Raw genomic sequence first — 19,688 nt, 5'->3', positions numbered from 1 at the left:
GTGGTGTAGCAACGTCAACGGCCTGAAGGGCTAAAATGCTATACTCTTTGTGTGTTAAGTTACGTTTTGAGATGATACAGAGAACCCCAGAGAGAACGCCTTTGTATTGGGTACGTTATGGACTGTGCTCTCTCTCTCTCTCTCTCTCTCTCTCTCTCTCTCTTACACACACATATATTTAGCCTTCTTACACATACAACCTACACCAACACAGTCACGCTCACTGACACTTACACATATGCTCTCTCTCTCTCTCTCTCTCTCTCTCTCTCTCTCTCTCTCTCTCTCTCCTACACACACATACATATATTTAGCCTTCTTACACATACAACCTACACCAACACAGTCACACACACTGACACTTACACATGCTCTGTCTTTCTGTCTGTCTCTGTCTGTCTGTCTCTCTCTCTCACACACACACACACACACACACACACACACACACACACACACACACACACACACACAACAACCCCATCAAGCCACGACCCCTTGTAAAGACCCCGAGAGATGTCCCCCACTAATCCGTCTTTAATTTGGCTTAGTTGCCCCCACTCAGCAGGGGTCAAGTACAGGGGATGGTTGAAGGGGGGAGGGGGTCGAAGGGGGATAGGGGTGGGGGGGACTTGCTGGACGAGTGTACCAATGACTCTACACTTCCACGTCGTACCCTGATATGCTCCAAACTCTACTTTTGTTTGTTTGTGCACTGTTTGGTAGACTAATTTCCACACTCTCCTTCCGGTCCTCTACTTCCTCGTTTTTTTCTCACTAACTCTCCTTGTTCCATTGCCTTTCTTCTTTCCTGTGACCCTCCCCTTCTTCGTCGCACCCTGATGTTTGTTTACCTGTGCACGGTTCGGTAGACTAATTTCCACATTATACTTTCGTTCCTCTACTTGTACATTTTAATCTGCTATTTTCTATCCTTGTTTCACTAGCTTTCCCTCTTCCCTGTGTCTCTCCATTTCCTCGTTGTACACTTTAACACCTGGACACCTGAGTTTTATGTGTACTCAGTCTGGTACAATATCACACTCTCTTCTTCCATTTTCCTTATCTGTCTTCCTATTTCTCCTTAACTATTTCTTTATTTTACTGTCCATTTCCTAGTCGTACCCTGAACGCCTGGAACTCGACTTTTGTTTATAATATTACGATCATTTTGAAGAGGGTGGGTGAGGGGTAATTTCGGTCTGTCCTGTCCTTCATTTAAAAAATAAATAAAAATAAATAAATAAGACAGAGATTTCTAGAATTATTAATTTATCCAAGCACATAAGCTGGTTCAAGTGTAAAATGTCTACAATAAATATCCTTACTTTTTCATCTTTACATTAAGAAAGTGTGAATGAAAATTTTAGAATATTCTCCAGTAACCATGTAATTACGTGTATGCCTCCTTTTTCTGGCAGGACAGTAGAAAGACGGAAATATATATACTAAATACACTGTGCACTGAGAGAGAGAGAGAGAGAGAGAGAGAGAGAGAGAGAGAGAGAGAGAGAGAGAGAGAGAGAGAGAGAATATAGCAAAATCATTCACAGCAACACCATCAATCACCCAGGTAAAGGACACTTATTGTAGGCACTCTCCGTACCCACTTCCTTTATTCAGTTACTCTTCCCTCATCTTACTCTCTTCTCTCACTCCCTCGACTTCATGTAACAGAAATGGCCACTGCAATTCAAGTGGGGCAGAGACAGAGGAGACTGTTTCCCTTACGATAAATTCTCAGTAATATTCGTATCGTAGGAGGGAAACGATAATGGATGGTAAGCAATATCCGTCTCTCGTTCTTCGCGCCAAAACAGAGGACAAGTGCGTCAACTCTCGTCTTCTTGTCCGAAAATGATAAATACGGAATTCTGTCAAAATAATGAGATCCAACTTTTGCGGGAAATACGTACAAATGCTGAGAAAAATACGATGAACATTGCAAAGCTGATAAATAAGGGGTGTAAGGCACGTCGCTTATTTCACCCTCGGCCATTGTGATTCCTAGACAAAGGGCAGTATTTGTTACCTTGGGAGGATCCGTAGCACCTATTTCTTACCTATTTATTTTGCATATTACAGACTTCTATATTCTGTTCACTTTAACTTGCCCTAAAATTTCCATCTCTCCTTGAAGGCTGAGCTGTGACATGAGATTAACTCTAGAACATGCAGTTAGTCACGAAGAAGTATTACGTAAAGGATGTACAGCTGCAGCACTTTTTCTGCCGCTGAGCTACGGGAAATATGCTTCAAAAGGACGAAAATTTGGGCCAAGATAAATAGCTACAGTTTCTTTTATACTAATCAAATAACTTTAATATCGACACAGTTCGCATAAAACACGAACATATGGACATTAACACCCTCAGGCTCTTCTAAATTGGCTAGAATATACCGCAATACTAGAGTTGTCCCAATCAGGTCAGGGTTAATGGTGAGAGAATTAGCACGCAGGCTCCTGTAACTCTATCTGAAAATAAAAACCTCGGATGGGATTCTAAAGCGCACTTACAATAAATTCTCTGTCTTAATCCCACATGAGTTTTTGCAGGATGGTGAACGACATTAATATTTTTATCTGTCTTTCGTTCTCTCATCAAATACAAATTCCTGGACCTTAGAATTTTCCCCCCATCTTGCGTTCCTTCACCAAAAACAAATTCCTGACTCTTGAATTTTTTTTTTTTCCCATCTTGCATTCTTTCGCCAAAAACGATTTCCTGACACAAGACTTTTTTCCCTATCATGCGTTCCTTCGCCAAAAACATTCCTGACACAAGATTTTTTTCCCATCTTGCATTCCTTGCCCCCCCCCCCCAAAAAAAAAAAAAAAAATGGTTACGAGAGGAGAACTGTCATACCTCTTACCTGTTTTGGATGGAAGGACAAAGCGAAGATTGTACACTTTCCATGTCTTTAACTCTCGCAAAAACATATCAAAGTTACGACAGGGGACTCGATCGTACGTATGGTCAAGTATCCCACCCCTGGCACAGTATACTAGAGTTGTCCTACGTATGAGAGAGTTAAGATCCTTGGTAAATATGGATCCACAAACCTAGGAGATATGGGTGTGGGTGAGACCTTCTAGAACTGTCCTAAGTATGAGAGAGTTAGGATCCTTGATGAGTATGGATCCACGGACACGGGGACATGGGCGTGGGTGAAGGCTTCTGTACCCAATCAGAGCTAGATAAGAGGGAAGGTCAACGCTGTCTTTATACGTAGAGATAAGATAAGCCAATTATAACCCGGAATCCTGGCCTCATTATCACCTGGCTCTCAAGACTACTATCACGTTGAGCGCTGCAGGTGAGATAGCGAGGGTGACTGGGGGAGATAAGGAGGGGAGAGAGAGACTGTGAGTGGGGATGGAGAGAGACTGTATCTGTCAATTCCCCTGTAACACTGACAAGACTATTTAGATACGGATTCAGGTTCTTTGCTATGTGTACCTCTCTCTCTCTCTCTCTCTCTCTCTCTCTGCAATACAAGACGCCTCTCTAAATGCGATTAAAGGCATTTGGAGGTAACAAAAAAAAAGGTCACTGTACTGAAAGAGAGAGAGAGAGAGAGAGAGAGAGAGAGAGAGAGAGAGAGAGAGAGAATAGTCAAGAACTGTGCGGTAATCTCATTAGTCTTGTCGATATTATAAGTGACCTGACAGACACAAACTCACTTTATCTTCGTCTGTCTTGCTATTTTTAACCGTATCACCAGCTGACTTTCTTCTCTTGTACGATATCATAGGAAATTCTCTCTCTCTCTCTTTCTCTCTCTCTCTCTCTCATTGGAACCGAAGAAGACGGATAGGAAGAGAAAATTAACGATATAAGAGAGCAGTAGAAAATATAAACAATCAGCAAAAATAATGATAACCTTAAAAAAACACAATACCTTAAATTCTGGACAAATATTTCTCCTAGAAGAAATATATGGGTCAAGCTCAGTAAAACAACACTCACCCCATCTCTCTCCCTCCCTCTCTGTCTCAGTCTCCCTCTCTCTCTCTCTCTTTAGTCTCCCTACAGGCATCACCTTGTCACTTAGTAACTCCCTTGGTGTGTCCCTCCCGTCAGTTCTCTCTCTCTCTCTCTCTCTCTCTCTCTCTCTCTCTCACGTTAACTGCGCAGTCAGCCTCGTAATACCTTCTAAATATTTATCAACCTTTCTCTTTCTCACTCTCTCTCTCTCTCCCTCCCTCACACACACACACACACACACACACACACATTCTAAACCATAGCAGCATTATTTTCTCAATTAACCCTCACTCATAATAGTCCCTCTCTTTAAGGCTTCACTATTTTCATTCTGCTTATAAATGGACGAGCCATCCCTATAAAAGTTTGACGAATTATTTATTGGTAGAAAATGGGGAGTGAAGACAATATGTTAACAGCTTTCTCTAGTAAAAGTTTGAAAGAGAGAGAGAGAGAGAGATTAAAGTAGGAAGAGGACAAAGATGGCTGACCCCACATAGATGAACCTGTGATTTTCTCTCTCTCTCTCTCTCTCTCTCTCTCTCCAAAGAACTCGACATTTTTTTTGCTTTCTATAATGATGATGCCTTACATTTCTTCAGTTTCGTCCAGTTTAAGGAACACATTGAGAAGTGAAGTCTGTAATTCCCTTCAATAATATGTCACCTTTTATTATTATTATTATTATTATTATTATTATTATTATTATTATTATTATTACCAATACTACTACTACTACTACTGCTACTACAACTACTACTACTACTACTACTTTTATCATTATTATTATTATTATTATTATTATTATTATTATTATTATTACTGACCTCCACTCGTCACCGCAGACCGAGATGTTTGTTACCGTCATTATCTTTATCATTACTATTATAATTACTGTGTGTGTGTGTGTGAGAGAGAGAGAGAGAGAGAGAGAGAGAGAGAGAAAATGGCTGGCAACTTGTGTCGATTACTGGAATTAGTTGGAGAAAAATTATGTTTGTCGTTCCAAGTTTTAATGATGTCGGGGTTCGACACCGAGAGAGAGAGAGAGAGAGAGAGAGAGAGAGAGAGAGAGAGAGAGAGAGAGAGAGAGAGAGAGAGGACGTTGAATGGGAAGGACGAGAGGAGTGGAGGAGAAGGGAGTGTAGGTAAAGAGAGACAGAGTAAGGGGAAAGGGGAGGGATGGTTAGGCGGGGAAAGACGGGAGGAAAGGAACGGGGAAAGAGAGAAAAGGGAGAAGGAGGAGAAAGAAGGAAGGAGGGAAGAAGGAAAGGAAAGAAGGAAGGGAGGAAGGAAGCAGGGTGGTGAATAACGAGGAACAAAGGACTTCTCGTTTAGTTACAGGTCTCCCTTCTACTATCTCCTTCCGTGTGATTGTCTTAAATAATTATTCTGAGATCACTACAAAGTTTTATCGTGTTTAGCAAAGACCACATCGTAGGTAAAAGCCCCAGAAACAGTCTAACCACACCTTTCTGTACAATAACCTCTCTCTCTCTCTCTCTCTCTCTCCCTCTCTTTCCTTTCCCACATCTCACATACCCTCTTTCACCTCCCTTTTCCTCCTTTTCATTCCTCTTCCTCACATCCTGTTCAACTCTTCCTCCCCTTTTCCCTCCTCTTCCTCCCCTCCTGCAGTGTCTCTTCCTCCTCCATTCTCCCCACTTCCCTCTTCCAAAATTCTCTTCCTCTTCTCCCCCTTCCTCACCTCCCCCCCCACTGAGGAGGAGGTGAGTGTCCAGGCAGAGGGCAGTGAAAGGGTTGACCCCCCTTCTCTCTCTCTCTCTCTCTCTCTCTCTCTCTCTCTCAATCCTCCACACACACACACACACAATTCATACACTTTTGTACACACACATACAAATTTATACACTTGTAGCCTACAAACACACACACACACACACACACACACACACACACACACACAGAACATCCCCACACAAAGGCACACGCAGAAAATCATGTATATTGTGCGCAAATATTTATGCAACTTTTGTCAATAAACTGAAACAAATTTGCATAGAGAAAAACGTGCATATGTATGAAAGCACTGAGGCAGAAAACAAATAACCCATATAAATAATGAAGTTACGGCCGTGTTTGCATTTATGAGTTGTTAAGTAAATAGGGACATGGGCGGTGTGTGTGTGTGTGTGTGTGTGTGTGTGTGTGTGTGTGTGTGTGTGTGTGTGTGTGTGTGTGTGTGTGTGTGTGTGTGTGTGTGTGTGTGTGTGTGTGTGTGTGTGTGTGTGTGTGTGTGTGTGTGTGTGTGTGTGTGTGTGAGAGAGAGAGAGAGAGAGAGAGAGAGAGAGAGAGAGATTCACGTTTCTTATTAGCAGGCCCGGTATTTATATTATTAAACTTTAACTTTCTAATAATACGTTCAATAATTGGACATCACGGCAGAGAGATTTTTTTTTTAACCCATCTCGAAGACCCTCCAACAATTAGCCTTACACGAAAATAGGAAGAAGCAACATCAGGCAGGACTGAATTGCCTGAAGGAATTTAATTAAAACCGGGGAGGAGGCAAGACCGAAAATGAAACTAATAATGAAGTTCAAGACTATACTTCATCCACGTAAACTTGGCAGAGAGTTTCGCCCATTTGCAACTTAATTCAGTCTCTATTCAACTGCAGTTCAACAACTCTACATCCTTTCCACAAAACTTCCTCGCACGCAGTACCATATTCTTGTGTTAATCTCTAGTCAAAGCTCAGTGTTGAAGATGGAGAGATGGCACTTTTACGCCTACTTAAAGTGACTGGAGTATAGTAATAACCCATGAGCTGTGCCAGAAATAATATACCAATGCCATCTTTAACACCATCGGAACTAAGGAGTATCGACTGTAGGGTGATGCAGAGGAGGGAAGGGTGAGACTGGGCAGGGTGAGACAGACCTACATAGGGATAGGGTGGGTAGGAAGGGGAGGACAGAGGAAGTTAAGACACGGCAGGGCAAGAAAGGGCAAGGCAAGATAGGGCAGGGGAAGGCAGAGTAAGTCGTAGTACTATTGCAACACAGGGTAGGGCAAAGCGAGACTGGGAAGGGAAGGGGACGGCAGAGCAACGCAGGGCCAGACAGGGAAAAAAGAATGAAGCAAGGAAAAGCACAGCAAGACAGGGTAGGGTAGGGTAGGGTAGGGTAGGGTAGGGTAGGGTAAGGTAGGGTAGGGTAGGGCAGGGCAGGGCAGGGCAGGGCACAATGAGATAAGGCTTGGCAAGAAGGGGCAGGGTAAGGAACGACAGGGCAGGACAGGTGAGGTAAGATTAGATCAAGGATGCAAGGTTAGATGACAAGGTGGGCGTGGACGGGCTGGGACACAAGACAATGATAGTCTCTCTCTCTCTCTCTCTCTCTCTCTCTCTCTCTCTCTCTCTCTGTAAGGCGAGCAAGTAGGTTACAATATTCTATAAACCTGATTCCAATTATATGCAAAATTCTCTGTGTGTGTGTGTGTGTGTGTGTGTGTGTGTGTGTGTGTGTGTGTGTGTGTGTGTGTGTGTGTGTGTGTGTGTGTGTGTGTGTGTGTGTGTGTGTGTGTGTGTGTGTGTGTGTGTGTGTGTGTGTGTGTGTGTGTGTGTGTGTGTGTGTGTGTGTGTGTGTGTGTGTGTGTGTGTTTCCATGTACGTGTGGCTGTATGTTTATATGTCTTTCCTTGCGTATATATCCTATGGTGCCGGAGGGAGGGGGAGAGCCAAACACAAAGTCACCGGCCTGCTAACACACTGCTCAGGGCCTAAACTAACTTCCCTACTCGCCATCGATGTAATGTGGCTTAATCTCTATGCAAATAATACGCCCCATTTACATACATATTATCTGGTTGTCTTGCCTCATATGCCGGTGACTGTGCTCGGCCTCTCCTCTGCGACAACCAATTTCCATCCCCGTCTCTGTCTCGTTTTCATTCGGAACCCTATCGAAGCTCCGAATCATGTCAAATGCATGTTCATTTTGGGTTCCGTATTAGCTTTGAGTACACGGGTCTTGTCAATGAACACCCTGAGGCCAAACAGTTTTCTATCTGTCTGTCTATCTGTCTATCTATCTATCTATCTGTCTAATGTCTGATGCCGCACTCTACGATATCTCCAGACATTTCCGTCCCTGCTGAGTAACGACCCCAACTCCAAACTGATTTAAATAATACACCTTGTTCGTTCATTATTTTTGCATTCTCCAGCCACCAGTCCGTCGGTACTTGCTCTACTCATGCCTCGTAGTTTCGAATCATGAAAACTTTAGGTTCGAGTTAAATGGCCTCAATAAAGCCCTGATTATCGGCGTATTACTTCACCTGGTTTTAAAACTGTTCATTATCGACTCGTATCTAGGTAATCTCCGTCCACCAACATGTCCTTACCTGGCCTATCAGTGTCTCGTGGATTCAAAACATCTCATTTTCAGGTTCATTTAAACTCAATAACCCTCACGATAAACCCTGGTCAAATGAGTATAATCTGGTGGTACTTCAAGCTCCAGTTGGCTTTACAGGCGCATCTCATATAATCTTATCTAGATGATGTTCGTCCCACGGCATGTCCTTTCCTGGGCCTCCTCATGTCTCACAGATCCTTATCATATCAGCTTCAGGCTCATCTCATGTCAACGTGCATCCTAAAAGTCATCGCCAGCCAGGTATCATCAGACATTACTTCAACATCATTTGCTTTTAAATCTGAGCATTATTTTGTCGTATTCTGGTCATTTTCATCCTCCGACAAGTCCTTAGTGGCCCTACCCGTCTCGCAGATCCTGTCAACTTAATGTTCACCTAAGTCAGGATGCTTCATAAAAGTCCTAATCAAACGGGTCTCATCTGACATTACTTGACTCCAAATTTGGTTTTAATGGCAGACATTCTTTTGTCACATCTAAGTAATATTAATCCCTAAATATGTCCCCACTGCGCCTACTCACGTCTGGCAGATCTTAATCATGTCATCTTCATGTTCATTTATGTCAAGATGCAGCCAAAAGTCGTGATCAAACAGTGTCATCTAACATTACTTCAACTTTATTCGGTTTTAAACACATATTATTTAGCCAAATGTTACTCATCTCCATATCTGTCCTCACTTCACCTCCTCACGTCTCCCAGATCCTAATCACATCAACTCCACGTCCATCTCAAGTTCACAGACATCCATAAAAGTCCAATCAAACTGGTCTTATCTAATATCACTTCGACTCCATTTGGCTTTACACTGACCACCATGGAGCAGGATCTTGGCGGCGATCTTGAGTCAGGGCAATAATGCAGTGTGAGGGCATTGATCTAGTGTAAGGGCAATGATCAAGTATGAGGGCAAAGATCTAGTGTGCGAGCAATGATCTAGTGTGAGGGCAATGATCTAGTGTGAGGGTAAAGTACGCAAATTACCCAAGAAGTGTACGTGGAGAGAATCAGAGAGAAATATGGACGAATGCATGCTTAGGAGATGAATGGGAATTGGAAGGGGCATAAAATTATCTAGGGTATACACAGATCAACTGATAAAATGATAGACAGATGGACAGACATATAGAGACTGACAGATAAAGACAGACAGAAATATCACCAGACAGATAGGTAGACAGACAATCTGTGACTGAAAGGTAGACAGATAAGTACAAATAACTAGATATAGAACCAAATAGATACGGAAAGACAGACAGACAGAGACACCACAGAAAGTTAGACACATACACACACCTACACAGATGAACAGAGAGGCACTGACAAACATACAGACAGACAGACAGAAACACAACTCGGTAATTCTCCCCCACAACCAGCACCAACACACCAGCGCTCATTAACCGCTCTGAAACACTGCATCGTAACTTTGGTGGCAATTCTCACTCTCAGTGCAAAAGTAGGCTGGTGGGGAACTTATACTGTGGAGTGGGATAGCGATTCTCTGTCTCTGTCTCTGTCTCTCTCTCTTTACATTATGATGCCTACAAGGTGATCCGGCCTTAACACTAACAGGGGTACTCATTCCCTCGTCACATGCCCTCGTCACACATGTGTTATAAAACCACAGCAGAGCACAACACCCTCTTGCCCACCCTCCAGACTTTCCGACTATAAACCATACAGGAAAACTGTGAGAGGCAGCGCTATGTAGATATTACTAATCTTACGTTATATAATACTTTGTTACTTTATTTACAGAGAGAGAGAGAGAGAGAGAGAGAGAGAGAGAATGCCCAACCCAACTTGTAACCAGCCAGCCCAACGCATCCTCCCTCCTTCCCATCTTCCCAGGCCTTATAACTGTTAACTACCAGACTTAATTTAGCCCCAAAGTTGAAGATCGGCTTTGTTTCATCCCGGCCTAAGTTCTAACGAAGCTCGACTTTACCGAATAAGAGTTGTCTGCGATCCAAAGTATATGGACAGGAAGACTTTTTTTTTTATTTTCTTTTTTTTTTGAGATGCGTTTGGTATCGTTGTGAATTTGGGCCGAAGTTAGTTTTAAGTCGAGATAAGTACTGTGTGTGTGTGTGTGTGTGTGTGTGTGTGTGTGTGTGTGTGTGTGTGTGTGTGTGTGTGTGTGTGTGTGTGTGTGTGTGTGTGTGTGTGTGTGTGTGTAGCCAACTCTTCAACTTGTGTAATTAGAAGGCAAGTAACTGTATTAATATTCAGGCCAGACACCGAGTTAGGATGAGAGGGTCTGCGTGGTCTGTGTATCTGTGTAACTTTTTCTTTTAAGGTATAATAATGCAACGCGCCTCTCTCTTTCTCTCTCTCTCACTCTCTCTCTCTCTCTCTCTCTCTCTCTCTCTCTCTCTCTCTCTCTCTGTGCGTGCCACTCCACAATCTAAAACATCTTCAGATAACCCAGCGCGTTATCATTCACCCTTTTTTCTCTGCTTTACCCCCTCTCCCTCTATCCACCAATTTTCCAAGACGCTTAAAACCCCATTATCTAAGCAACTTTGTTATCGTAGAATGAGTATCCCATGCATATAATCAGCGTAACGTGATTATGCAAATTTCAACAAGCCGCCCTTCCCCCACACCCTCTCTCATATTTTCGAATCGAGGTTTTTATCAGAGTTTGCACCCCTGTCCTCTCCGCTTGCTCCTCGGCACTCGGGCATTAGGATATCTCGGACGGAAATAAAACGGGATGGAGAGAGTGGCGTAAATTATCGTGCATGCTGGGGGTGTAATGGAGAGAAAGGAGGCCAGGAGTGGTTTAATATTTACAGTGAGATCATGACGTCTCTACTGTATTATTCTTGATGTTGAGAGACTATTTTATTTATCTCTGAGGGCACGTTTGACGATGAAAAAATATATGGAGAAGAATCCTAAACCCTTTTCCACAGGCGTTCCTTATGGTCAATATACTGTAACTGTTCTGCGGAAGAAATGGTATCTATCCATTATTTATCTATCTATCTATCTATCTATCTCTCTAAATGTTTATCTATCTCATAAAATGATGTGAAAAGAGAGAGCGATGATCTGTGATATGGGAGACATTGTGGCGAACTGTGAAAGAAAGTGGCAAAGAGTAGTGGGAGCAATGGAATGGAAGGAAGGAGGCTTGGAATGACTGGAATGAGCGGTGATGAGCTGTGATGGGAAAGAAGTGGGGATAAGCTGTGATAGGGAAAAAGTGGTGATGAGCTGTGAAAGATGGAGGATTACGCGTCTGGCAATAGTTACTCTTAGATCGCCTAATAGAGAAGAAAATTTTTCGCAACCAATCTAAATGAATATTGGGATTAGGCGTCTGGTACCATAAAAAAACAGATAACATTATTGGGAAGGAAATTTACAGACACCACTCGAGAATACTCTGAGATCTGCTGTGTCTGGCAAAGAGGAAAAACCGACACAGCATAATGGAAGAGAGAAAGGATGAAAGCTGGGATGAGTCGTCTAGCAATAAACACACATGAAAGAAAGTACAGCAAGGGAAATTTATGAACATTACCCTGGAAGAAGTACGAGATTCGATAACAGACACAAGAAGAGAGGGGCAGCATGATGGAACACAAGATGAGAAACAAGACTAGAGAGACAGCATAATGGTACGCAAGATAAGGGAGACAAGAACACAGAGACATAATGGTGCGCAAGATAAGAGAGACATGAACAGAGATGCCGTATAATAGGAGAGGCAGCTTATTTTCACCAGTCTGGATGATCTCTGGGACAAAATAAAAGAAAAATATGTAGGGCCAATATAATGAAAAATAAAACTCATCTAGGAGTTGGAGAGGGGCGCCTTCACGCGATGGCACTCAAAGAAGGGGACATCTCTGTTGTTTGGTTAAAAAACTCTCTCTCATCTCTCCCTGCCTTACAAGATGATGGTGAAATGAACAAAAAGGACAATTTCAGCCTGCACTCCATCGGGTTTAGGTCCAGGTGAGTTTAGGACAAAAACAACAACAACAACAGCAAAACAACAGCAGCATCAACAACAACAAGCTTACCGAAATTACTCTGTACGATCCCTGGAACTTGGCGTTTGATAATAAGAGATGGAGAGATAGATAGCATTTGTACGAGTAGACAGACAATATAACACAGAGGGAAATACACAGAAACCCGCTAAGCCAAATCCTGTTATTAGACGCCGGGTAACAGACAGGCGGATGGACAAACAGACAGATAGCTCGACATACGGCATAATCAAGAGGGAAATATATCAAAGCTACCCTGGGTGAACTCTTGGATTAGGCGTCTGGCGAGAGAGGAATTATCAGATGGTGTAATGGAGAAAGACATTTATAAACCCCACCTCGATGAACTCTGGGATTAGCATATAGAAACATGAATATTTATCCATGTGGGTGAACTGTGTGATGAAGCGCTAGGCAAGTGAGGCATGAGTAGGCAGAAAGTTAAATGGAGATGGAAACTGACCGACAATACTCTGGTGAACTCTGGGATTAGGCGTCTAGATGTAAAGACTAATATATATAAGACAGGGGAAGGGCATGGAGAAAGAGATCACATGACACGGATCTTGAAAAAAAAAAAAAAAAAAAAAAAAAACACGAGAGACAGAGTAAAGAAAATTATCAGTACAAGCCACGATGAACTCTGAAATGAGAGAGAGAGAGAGAGAGAGAGAGAGAGAGAGAGAGAGAATCAAGATAATGAAGGAGGGGAAGCTTATCAAGGGGGCGCAGTCTATCCTCCAATACACAATGTTCCTATCTGAACCGGGGCCGACCAGCAAAATGAGAAGGCGGGCGGACGAGGACCTGATTGGGACGAGATGAATTCCGGAAATTTGGCGAGGCTGGAAGAGAGGGAAGGGGCCTCGCAATCAACCTGGGGGAAGGGGAGGGGGGAGGGGGAAGGGGGAGGGGGTATATGCCGGGCTTTTGTTCCCTGCCCATTGAACAGGGGAAAGTGAAGGGGGTGAGGAAGGGAAGAAACGAAGACTCTTGGACTTCCAAAAAAAAATTTGTATTAAAGATCCGGAAGAAGGAGTACCATCTTTTCCTTTTCCTTTTCGTTATCATGTATCCGACTCTGGGCATAGACTAGACAACCCGTTCCCTGAGACACTACACACCTCCTACGCGCAAGAGATGGTTCACACACATTAACATAAAACTGGTGAGGCGTGGCTGAAATATGTTACAAAAAATACTATCACAGAAATAATAATCTTGGCTATATCTCTCGAGTAATGAAGGGGATATGGCGAAGGGAGGTGGGGGAGGATGTAGAACCATATAAAGTACTTAAAAAATATTAAGAAAAATATGAAAATTAAAAATGTAATCAAAATCTGAAGAGGGCAGATTATTTTAAAAGTACTGCACTCAAGTGACGGAGGGGGAATGGCTGTGTGTGTGTGTGTGTGTGTGTGTGTGTGTGTGTGTGTGTGTGTGTGTGTGTGTGTGTGTGTGTGTGTGTGTGTGTGTGTGTGTGTGTGTGTGTGCTATGCGGTGGTACTGCAGTGAATCCAGCTAACATGTGTGTGTGTGTGTGTGTGTGTGTGTGTGTGTGTGTGTGTGTGTGTGTGTGTGTGTGTGTGTGTGTGTGTGTGTGTGTGTGTGTGTGTGTGTGCTATGCGGTGGTACGGCAGTGAATCCAGCCAACTTGTGTGTGTGTGTGTGTGTGTGTGTGTGTGTGTTTCTATGCATGTATGTATGTATGTATAGGCATAAAAATGTATGCATGTGACTCAATTCTGATTATTTGCTTTATATCAAAGAGTAACAATAATAACAATAATAATAATAATAATAATAATAATAAATAAACATAAGATAATAATGTCAGTTCATCGACCGCCACGAAACCGCTTAAATGGAATAACTAAATGGGTATGGTGGGCAAAGGAGTAGGCGGGATGGGCTGAGCAGGTGTTGGGAGGTGAGGGTATTCCTTATAGATATGTGTGTCGCAGGATTAGTGTCTTGAGTGTACTGAAGGGTTCTTTCAAAACATCCCCCAAGACCGAAAGTGTTGAGGGAGGGGGTACAAAAATATGTGTTGGGGGGGATCAAAAAATAAAATAAAATAAAATAATAAAGTAAATGGGCTGACATTGCTTTAGAGGATGGGAAGGGGCCACGAAAGGCTATATTGTGAAATGGGAACTCTTTGGATTAATGGTTTGAGTAAAGTAATGGTTTTATTTTAATATTTTCGTCAACAACAAGAACAAGATATGCTCTCTGCTTCCACTGACAGGTAATAACAGCTACGTCCACCACCCCTGCTACCTCTACCACTACTACTATTACTACCACAACTATTACCACCACCACCACAACTATTACCACTACTACCACAACTACACTGACCATCACCACCACCACCAAATCTATCACTACTACCAAAACTATTACTACCACCACCACAACTACCCCCACTACCACGAACAACAACAGTAAACACATCTACACCCACACACAATAAGTACACATGTATATTCAAGGCACACACCAGCACACACCACATTATCTTTAAGGGGTCTGTGTTTCTCGACGCACTGGCTTCGTTAGGGTGTGGGGGAGGGTGAGTTATGAAGTTCGGATGATGATGATGATGATGATGATGATGATGATGATGTGTTGGTGGGTTATAAGAGGTACGATATTAGTGATGATGATGATGATGATGATAATGATGATGATGAGGTGGTGGAGGAGGAGGATAAAGGAAATAGTGAAGAAAAGGACTAATCTGTTTTGCTGTTAACATTCTCTCTCTCTCTCTCTCTTTATCTTCTCTACCCTCTCTCTCCTCTCCCTTCTTCCCTTTTCCAACTCTTCCTTCCCTCTCCATGCATATATTTTTCCTCGTTGACTCATGTTCTTTTTCACCTTTTTTATTTACCTGTTCCATCTCTAATTAGTTTCCTTTCCCTTCCTTTCATAATTTTATCTTCACTGTTCTCTCTACCTCTCTCTCTTTTTTTTTTCTCACTGTTCTCTTTCCCTCTCTCCTTTTTATCTCTTTCCTTTTCATTTCTCGTCAGCTTAAGTTATTATTCAGGTTTTTAATTTTTCTTTACCTGTCCCACTCCTTTCTTCCTTCTTCCTCATATTTTCCATTCTGTTTGTCTTCAGTATATTTATCTTTTATTTATATTATTTCGCTTTGTTTTTCTCAACTATTCCATTTCTCTCATTTCCCTCCCATTCTCGCTTCCATTTCCTTAACCTCCTCCTGTTTAAATTTATCATTCTTTCTCTTCTCTCGCCTTCATTTCCCGCTCTCCATTTCACCCCCTTCTCTGTCTCATGTGCTTCATTTCCTACTTACAATTGTGTGTGTGTGTGTGTGTGTGTGTGTGTGTGTGTGTGTGTGTGTGTGTGTGTGTGTGTGTGTGTGTGTGTGTGTGTGTGTGTGTGTGTGTGTGTGTGTGTAGTTTAGCATAACAAGGGAATTCCATCCAACCCAACACCTGTTACCCTTCCGTATCTATCTACCAGTATCTATCTATCTATCTATCTACCTGTTGTCTTTCTCTGTGTTGCCTGTCTGTCTGTGTTGTTTCCTAGTTCGCAAAGAGAGAAAGAAAGGGAAGAAAGAAGGACAGAAAATAAAGACGAACGAATGAATGAAGGATGGAAAGAGGGGTGAAGGAACGGATGGAGGAAGGAATGACGGATGGAAGAAGGAATGACGGAAGGATGATGCAAGAGGAAAGAAAATAACGAAAGGCAAAATAAAAGGGATGAGCGGAGAAAATCAGAGGTAGACTCTTCGTTTAAACATTCGTTGTTTGAATACCTCGCCTGAAGATGATGAGAATGAGAAATAGGAGGAGGTGTAGAAGGAAGAGAATGATGTGCACAGGAACACGGAGGAAGAGGACGGAGGAAATGGAGGCAAAGCAAAAGGAAAGGGATGAGGAGGAAGACAAGGAAGAGGATGAGATGGCACTTAAGGAGGACGAGGAGGAGGAGCACAGAAAGAGAGAAGAGCGGGAGGAATGACAACAAACAAGGTGAAATTCAAAGCACAAGTAGGAACATGGGTGCCTGGATGCATAAAAGTAAGGTAGGTAAACTATATTAAATCTCAAAAAAGTCAATGTTTTCCTTTTCACCACCTCAAAGCGGAGTCAATGCCCAATGAGATTCCGCTGAACCGACCAACACCATCGGCAACGTAGGGAGTCCTGTTTCATCCTTCCAAAATCCAGGCGGTGAAAATGACGCCAAAACCCAAAACGAAACTGGATTTTGGAGAGCTGAGATCAACAGTCACATAGGTTGGAATTTCCCTTCATTGGTTCCATAGTTTGGCCTGCAAGGGATGTCACAACCTAATGAGATTTGGCTCACCTATTCCGCATGGGTCTGCGTCTCCTTTCAAAATTACACAACACGGAAGCGTATGGGATGTCAAGACGTAATAGGGTTCTGCGAAAGTACTGCCGGTCTGTTTTCATCTGAGGGAACTGAGTCACTCTCTTAAATACTAAGTCGTGGCTGCATGACTTTCCACGAGCCTTGATTATGAGGTGGAAAAGTCTCCTTGATTGCTAGTCAAATGAACCCTCCAATCTGAGAACAACTGTCCATCAAGTGATCTGCAATGGGTTAAAGATCTTCGTTACATGAAAACAAGTTGACTATAAACAGTAATCAAATGAGCTAAAAATCTAACTTAATTTGGTGGCTATGAAGTGAAAAGGAAGTTGAAACCTAACTGCATCTTTATAACTATTCTCCCTTTACTCCAACTTGGCCTAAAATTTCCGTCTCTCGAACTTGAATTTTGCGCAGCACCACTAACTTAACACTTGAAAAGGATGATAGTCACGAAGACGTGCTACAGAAGGGATACAGAGCCGTCTCGTTGTCAATTTCTGCCACTGGACTAAGTAAGCTACAAGAGGAGGAAAACCTGGCCTAAGTTAGTGTAGAGAAATCCAAATCAACAACGATATTCATAAAGGGCTCGAATCTCACCTTATTATTTTCGAACCCCAGATATTTAAAGAAACCGAGATCTTGGTAAATTAATCAGCAATATTGGGGATGGAGTCTCATTTCCTTAGTTCGCTACCCTCAGAGGTGTGATCGAATTATTGAACGGAACTATACAAGCTCCATTTTCACAGGGGCAAGGAAGAGGAAAGATGAGGAGAAGGAGAAGGAGGGAGAGGGCGAAGAAGAATAAGTGTAGAAAGAGTGGGAAGTGGATGACGATGAGCAAATGGGGAGAGTAGGAGAAGGAAGAGAAGGAGGGAGAGGACGAGGAAGAGAAATAGAAGAAAGAGTATGATGAGGTGCAACTGGGGAGAGTAGGAGAAGGAAGAGGAGGGTGAGGGGGGGTGGAAGAGTATGTGCTGCAAGAGTAGGACGAGGATAATAATGAAGAAGTGGAGAGATTAAGAAACTAGTAGGGATTTGGAAGAAGGGCGTGCAGGTACTGAAGGCTTTGTATATCCTCAAAAGAGATTATTTCTGTCCCCCTAACAACATTGAATCTCTTCCAAACTAAATCAGGAAGTCTGATGGTAAGAGGAAGTAAAAATAACCCCTTATCGCTGCAGTGAAAGGTCTTAATTTTCACAAGAGATAAGACATGGTAAAGCAAGGTGTCTAAAGAACCCAATCCCTTACAGAAGGAGACGCGGAAGGAAGGGCAGGTGGGTCTTGGGTTACCAGGGGGTGAAAGTTAGGTCGGGAGTTTGTCGGCTTGAAGGAGGGAAGGAGTCTAAAGCAGGTGGGATTACGAGGGTGTGTAATGCATGAGGGAAAGTGTGGGAATCAGGCCCCACTTCAGGTATTCTTTAGATGGGTGGAAGGGGGAAGCGGCAGACATGGGAATATTTCACACACATACACACACACCCACACCCACACACACACACACACCCACGTCAATGGAAAAGTGACCTAGATTTTAGTTTCCACAGGTGAGTCAGAATCCTATACTATGAAAAAGTGACGTACATCCATAGTGGGAAATAGGTTCAATGGGGAAAGTAGCACCATGGGGAAAATGAGCATGGGGAAAAAAGGTTCATAGGGAAAATGAGCATGAGGAAAACGGGTTCATAGGTTCACAGGTTAAAAAGGTCCATGGGAGAAACAGGTCCATGGAGGGTAGTAGGTTCATGGAGGAAAACTGGTCTATGGTGAAATTAGGAAACTGAGGAAAACTGGTCCATGGTGGGGAAAATACAGTAGATTCATTAGAGGAAAGGGTACATGGAAGAAAATGGGTCCCAAAATGGGTCCAGGGAGCAAAATGGGTCATTGGGGTGAATACAGGTCTAGAGAGGAAAATAGGTGGGTGGGGAGACAACCTAAAGGAGATGTAGCCTGTAAACTGATGTAACCTTGCATACAGTGAGTTAACGTGTCCCCTTAGCCTCTTCACTCCGGAGACGTGATATTGCAATTTATTTTTCCAACCTCCAGGTGCATTTATTCGACTTAGGAAAGACTTCTCGTAAAGGGTGAATGAAGGCTATACCTAACTCCTGCGGTCCGAAAGTCTCTCCTATGTCGAAAAAATCATCTGGTGGCATAAGGAATATAATACAAAATAATTAGCTAGATTCAAAGAGGTTTAACCCTTAGACGGTGAGGCCACTTCCAAAAGCTGGATAAAACCGTCTGCTGGTGGTAAGGACGGATTACGGGAGACTTTCTAACTTATACAAGATCACTCCTACGATGAATATAACCATCTGAAGCAGTAGGAATAAGATTTTTTTTTTTTTTTATAACTTTCTGAAAGGGTTCATTTGTCTGTTTTCCTCAATCCAGCGAAAACATTATGCCGACTCTTAGCCTAATCTGACTCGCGGAGAATGAGCGTAGTCTCTAATCCTTTACACGGAATCTTGCATGCTAATAAGTACTCTGGGATGCACATGGCAGCAGATGAACCCAGGGACCTGCAGTACGATATGGTCTGGTAGATGGAGAAAGAGTATTGGGTATATTAGGACGGGTGAGTGGCGGCTGCAAGGAAAGATAGGTAATTACAGCTTACCGGTTGCTTCTGTGCTGCATGGAAGAGAGACAAGGACCCTAAACGCAATTATGACATACATAGTAAGAAAGACAGAGGACGACAAATACTGGGTTGATCAATAACATACACGAAACACAGAATAGTGGTTAAAGCTTGGATTAGGGAGCTGGGCACTGTAGAACTAAATAACCAGGTAAATACACAACAGGTAAACAAATGTCCGACTTCCACTACTCGTGTTCTCTCAGTGACGGGGCTGTTGCTGCCTTG

General features: G+C 42.8%; 1 protein-coding gene across 1 annotated transcript in view; it reads right to left on the bottom strand.

Annotated features, from left to right (window-relative positions):
* LOC145393415 (two pore potassium channel protein sup-9-like) overlaps nt 1–19,688 on the bottom strand; it is a 662,554-nt gene that overhangs the window by 47,477 nt on the left and 595,389 nt on the right. The gene's annotated exons all lie outside the window — the stretch shown is intronic.

This window comes from Coenobita brevimanus, chromosome 24, assembly GCF_032717465.1.
Source record: "Coenobita brevimanus isolate Jiangsu-jjx chromosome 24, ASM3271746v2, whole genome shotgun sequence".
In the NCBI taxonomy this organism is placed as follows: domain Eukaryota; kingdom Metazoa; phylum Arthropoda; class Malacostraca; order Decapoda; family Coenobitidae; genus Coenobita; species Coenobita brevimanus.
The sequence above is the reverse complement of the archived record's forward strand: the minus strand, read 5'-3'. Positions and strand labels throughout refer to the sequence as shown.